Raw genomic sequence first — 6,143 nt, forward strand, 5'->3', positions numbered from 1 at the left:
GAATCTGAATGCTGTGTGGAAATAAATGATCACGGAGAAGCCATCACGAAAATTGCTCAAGAAATTAAAAGAGTAGCACATGTACCAGTTCAAAAATGGAATTCTCTTCTGAAGACTGATTGGTGAGATAACCTTTTTAAAGTACTTAGTGGAAAAAGTTAAAATTTATGATATTGTGTTTTACATTAAGATTATTGTTTCTACCTTGTATGATTCCATGCCTTATTAGACTAATCCATTCAGTAATTCAAGGAATCCTGAAAAAAAGTAACTATAATAGCTCAAAAAGATGTTAACCAAATTTGAGAGAGAGTGCAAAAAACCTGATGCAGCACAAGAAATGTTAAAAAAATTAGAAATGGAAATAAAGTGAATGCAAAAAATGAGATTATTGAGAATTTAAAAAAATACTAAGATTCAAGTTGGTTTTTTTTAAAAGCACAAATTAATGTGATCAAAAAGAGAAATGGGGGATTGTAATAAATGGAATTGATTCATCCTAACTAAATAATAAATGTTATTGAAGTTATTATTAGAAGCAATCAAAAGAATCAGTGTTACAAGGCAGATGCACCCCTTTACAGATGTTACATGTTAAAATTGAGGTACAGGATGTAGTCTGGAAGATAAGTGATGTCCCAAGACGAAAACAGCCTTGAGATGGACAAAATTAGAATGACTTTAGGCATAGGGCCTAAAAATCAGTAAATATCAGACTAATTAGTAAACTTAGATAACACAACACTTACTACACATGCACAAACCTGTAAGGTTATCCAAAGGACAATGAGGAAGAAGAGAAGCCTTTGCCAAAAGACCCCCAAAAGAAGACTGAAGACCCCCTAACAACAAGTGGGACATACGCGGTGAAGAAAGGTGGTGTTAAGTCAGAAAAATCGGAAATAGGAGGAGACTTTAATTGTCTCATTAATTGTCTCATTAAGGACTTTTGGATTTGGGTTCTTTTTCCCTTTGAACTGAAGATTGACGAGAGAGAGGCAGTTTTCTTTTTCTCGGTCTCAGTAGTTTAATCTTTCCTTATCAGCATTACAAGGTACAAGGAGCTATGTGCACTATGATAGAAAAGGGTAAAATGGCTAACAAAGATCTTCTTCAAGGTCTTTTATATGTCCATTTACCCAATTAACAGATGCTAACTAAATTATTTTTCTTAGTGACCCAATGACCCAACACCTTGTGCTGCACTACTGTATTTTCTATCCAATCACTTACTACCACCCAAAAACCCCTAGGAGAAGAACATGAAGAAGAAAGAAGAAAGACAAGAGACAACACCCTAAATCCTCCATCTTGTCTCCTGTTCTCTAAACTACTTTTTCACCCAGTGATTTAAGAAACTTTCTAATCTACACACACTTTTTCTATTTAACATTTGTTCTCATGTATCACCATGAAAACATGCTCATGAATTTCATGTTATATGAAATTCAGTGTTTCTTTGGATCCTAGAACTAAGTATTAGAAACAAGGGCACACACTCTGTATCTCAGACTCCAACATCTGCCCCTCCCTTTTTTAAAAAAAAGCAATAAAAAAAATCAACCCAAATCTTTTCTTGGATTACTTTTCAAGAAGGGTTATTTTTCCTTCTCTCATGTTTTAACAAATGAGGCTTTACAATATTAATTTTCCCACTTTTTCACTTAAAACCCAAATTCCATTGCTCTTGCATGTGGGATCCAAGCTGTTCAGCTGTCAACTGTGGTCTTGATACATTTCACATCTGCGTGCTCGCTCTTGTGCTCTTTGGGCTGTCTGTCTGTCTCTGCAGATGATGAGTTTCCATGTTCTTTGCTAGGAAGTTACTTCTGCTTTGAACCTGTGAATACAAAAACATACACTTTCCTCCAAATTATTAATTGAAATAGATTTTTTAATCTTGCTTCTGAACCTTTGACCAGAACCAAAGAATTCTCTCAACTTTGCTTGAGTACTGTTAGAACAATACTTGATAATTGATGGAATTGGCTTTGTAACAGACTTGTTTAAAAAGGATTGTTCAGGAATTATTTACTATAGATATAAGATTTTTACGCTTTTTCCAAAAATTTAAGATATATAAGGTTTTCATACTTCTGAGGCATAGCCTTGGTTCCCCCCCCCCCTTTTTTTTTTGTAATTAAGTAAGGTATTTGGTTTTTTTTGTTATGACAATGAAAAACCATCAAAGTAAAACACATGCATATGTATACATATAGGAAATAACACTTTTACAGAAATCAAAAACTTATTAAGAAGATGCATAATTAATATTATGCGATATTAAACTTATCTGAATAATCTGTAATATGAATTACTGAATATACTAAATATATACTCTCATCTCAGAGTCTGCCACAGCTGATAAATCAACGGAAGATTGGAAAATCATGTCCGGATAATCATTTTCCAAGCCCACTGTAAAATCCAGTTGCTATATTAATTCACTAATTGCCAACTCAAATTGACCTGAATATTGTTTTGATGAAAAAAACTTCTGGGTTTATTGGTAAATTCTCTATCTAGGTAAAGTCAAGGCTTGGCCAGGACCTAGGCTTTAAACTGGAAAGATGTCTCTTAACTCATTTCTAAAACAAGGTTCTCAATAGTAGCAGCTATGAGATGCTTACAGTACAGCAAACTGTTGAAATGCATTTGTACAAAGCAAATGATCAGGAGCCTTAGGTACCAGACCAATTAAACCATTCAGCAGTTGGTTTAATCTGAAGCCTCTCCCATGGCAGCTGATCCTCAGCAATGGTATATCTTCTTAAAATTCTGGAAACACTGAAAAATAAGAAAGCTATAACAAACAAAACTGCAGAGATTGCAACAACCAATAGAACTCCCAATGAAGTCAAGGGTGTCACAGACTGCATTCACTTCTGTCCACAAGCAGGTGTTCATCAGCGTTCTGTCACAGCTGTTTCAGTTGTAGTCATCTTCATCTCTCCAGGAAAATAACTATACTTTGCAGTTTAAACAAACGTCTTCAATAAAACATAAAGCAATTTAAATTTAAACAATATTTAAACCTGTTAAAAATTAATTATGATAAAAGGAAGTAACAAAACTTAACGTCAAAAAATACTAAAGTTATAACTTAAGTTAAAAACACTCAAACTTAAACATAGTGAACTTTAACTTTGCTTAATCCTATTAACACTTAATCTATATCAGATGAAAACACGACTTAATCTTACTCTATTATTGTAAAAAAAAGGCAACTAAAAGTTTGGTATACACTTCTTTGAACACAATGTAACAGGAACATTGATTCACTATAGAGATTATAAGGATGCAACAAATACATCATCATTCTAAGTTATCTGGTTTTGAGAATAACTCACAGTAACTGTAGATGTTATTAAAAATACCCATTCGTAACAAGAATTTGCTTGGTATATACTTAAATTTGTTAGGATTTTTAGAATGCAGTTTTACTAGAAAAAAAAAAATACAACAACACAGATTTGGCAAGTTGCTATTCAGCTTTTGTAGTACTTTTAAGAAACATTAAGTTTAACTTTTTATCTAAAATCCAAAATCCAAATTGGTATATATGCTGTTATACATGTTTTTTATAACAAAAGAATTACATTAAAACTACCTTATAAAAACTGTAAAAAAAAAACCAAGCAAATGGGTAATATATGGTTAACGTAACTTTGAGATTACTGAAAACTGTATTGAACTAAATCCACAATACACTTATTCAAATGAAAGGAAAGGTTAAAAATGAAAGAAACCTGTCCTTAAATCCTTTTTCTGTAGGGTTAATAATATGATTTCAACTCAATTTTAAAGAAGTGCATCCTGCAGAAATTGACTGTAACTACAATAATAATACTTGATGATCACTCCATATCATACAATATTACATTATGAGTAGATGTATAGAGAAGATAATATTTTCAAAACCTTCATGTATTGGAAATACTGAAACAGAACTAAAATATTTTAAATTTCTTGGGATGCATAAGTATCATCATTTTCTATGTTATTTTGTAAAAACAAAACCAGCAGATATCATTAGAAATACAACATCCATATATATTCTATTATGCAACATTTTTAAACTTTTTGATCCATTTTTGAAGGCACTTCAATAGGGCACTTCTCTCTGAAGCTTGACTGCAATAATTTGCAGATTAGTCAGTAATGCATCTTACAATGCTTTTGATTTTTGCCTTTTGGCTATTTTTCTGAAACCATTCCAGAGATGCTGGAGTTTGTATTGACATGTCCCGTAACCCCGAGTCCATGTCTGTGGGAAGATTTGTAGACTGAAAGAACTGTGCATTAGCACGGCTGTGCTCAAAAGACTCTTGGCTTTATGTGGTATCCAGTGAAACCATCTGCTGTGGTGAAGCTGTTGTTTTTTCCAGCTGTTGTTGCTCTGCTGCAGCTGTATTGCAAAGTGAATTCAATTTTAAAAGTGCCGCTGCAGCGCTCGGCGCAGCCCGAGGCTCGGTTTCTCCACCCGCCTGTGCCCCGGCTCCGGGCTGGGCACGGAGGGACGGGACCACGCCTCCCTGTGACGTCATGGGCACCCCTGATGAGGGCTGGCCTGGGGGCGGTGCCGCAGGCGGGGTCTGGAGCTCCGGCTGTGGTTGCGTCACTGCTGACGTCACGTTGACTGACAGCTGTGGCTCCAAGCCCACCCCTGGCAGGCGGGGCGCAGGGGCCGCCGTGCCCGTGGAGGTCCCGAGCTGCTCTGGGTCGGGCCGAACACTCCCGTACCCTCCCAGGGGGGAGAGGGCTGTCCCCTCCTGAGTCCCTAGGGTCAGAAAGGGACTCGGCTGCCGGCATGCAGGCAGCCAAGGAAGTTTCCCCTCCCTCTTCTGCCTGCAACAACATACTGAGTGCTGGAACAGCTCCAAAAGAACACAGACACTTGTAAAAGCTCCAAGCCCCCTTTTTGCAGATTCTGCCCGCGTTTTAGAATCGCCCCCTCATCTCTGTATAGTTGTTTCTCTGGGTTTTCAACAGGCTTAGACATTCCCTTTGCTATGACACAGTTCATGAAGGCTGTCACAGACTTTGCAGCGTGCGGGAATTCCAAGAATTCTGCATCTGACTGAGACAAGCCCCTCTGTTCTTCTGGACCCATAGGGTGCCTTGCCTGAGTTTCAGAGTCCCATTTACTGACGATGACTTCATAAATCACTGCTGTCAGAAGTTTAAACAATGCCTGGTCTCTAAGAGTGTTTTTTTCATATATTCTCATGTTTATCTTCATCCACAGGCTTGGGGTAAAAATTTTCTGTGAATCCAGATTAGGGAATTCTACCCGTACCCAGGATAGAAGGCTTTTAAGCTCATCCGTGGACACAGAGATCGGGAGCTCCTTGACCATAGCTTCCAAGATAGCCAAAACCTCCCCCTCAGGTTTGGACATGTTTCCCATATTTTTGCTCCCTATTGACGGCTTACCTGACCTTAGGGTCAGCTTTCTCTCAGCTCCTCTATCCGTGATCCATTCCACAGCTCACACACATCTGGCTTGGCTTGTCCACTCTCACCAGCACCTGGATTACTGAGATCTTCTTTTTCCCCTTTCCATGGAGTTTTCCAGCTTTCCGCTGTCTTCTTTTTTTTTTCCAAAAGGGGCCTTCAGTTCAAGGTGCCCCATGTTGGGTGCCATTTGTCTGGTTAAGGACTGAAGACTGACGAGAGGGAGGCAGTTTTCTCTTTCTCGGTCTCAGTAGTTTATTCTTTTCTTATCAGCATTACAAGGTACAAGGAGTTATGTGCACTATGATAGAAAAGGGTAAAATGGCTAACAAAGATCTTCTTCAAGGTCTTTTATATGTCCATTTACCCAATTAACAGATGCCAACTAAATTATTCTTCTTAGTGACCCAATGACCTAACACCTGAGTGCTGTACTGCAACATCTTTTATCCAATCACTTACTACCACCCAAAAACCCCTAGGAGAAGAACATGAAGAAGAAAGAAGAAAGACAAGAGACAACACCCTAAATCCTCCATCTTGTCTCCTGTTCTCTAAACTACTTTTTCACCCAGTGATTTAAGAAACTTTCTAATCTACACACACTTTTTCTATTTAACTTTAACATTTGTTCTCATGTATCACCATGAAAACATGCTCATGAATTTCATGTTATATGAAATTCA

This window comes from Poecile atricapillus, chromosome 36 (genome assembly GCF_030490865.1).
Source record: "Poecile atricapillus isolate bPoeAtr1 chromosome 36, bPoeAtr1.hap1, whole genome shotgun sequence".
In the NCBI taxonomy this organism is placed as follows: Eukaryota; Metazoa; Chordata; class Aves; order Passeriformes; family Paridae; genus Poecile; species Poecile atricapillus.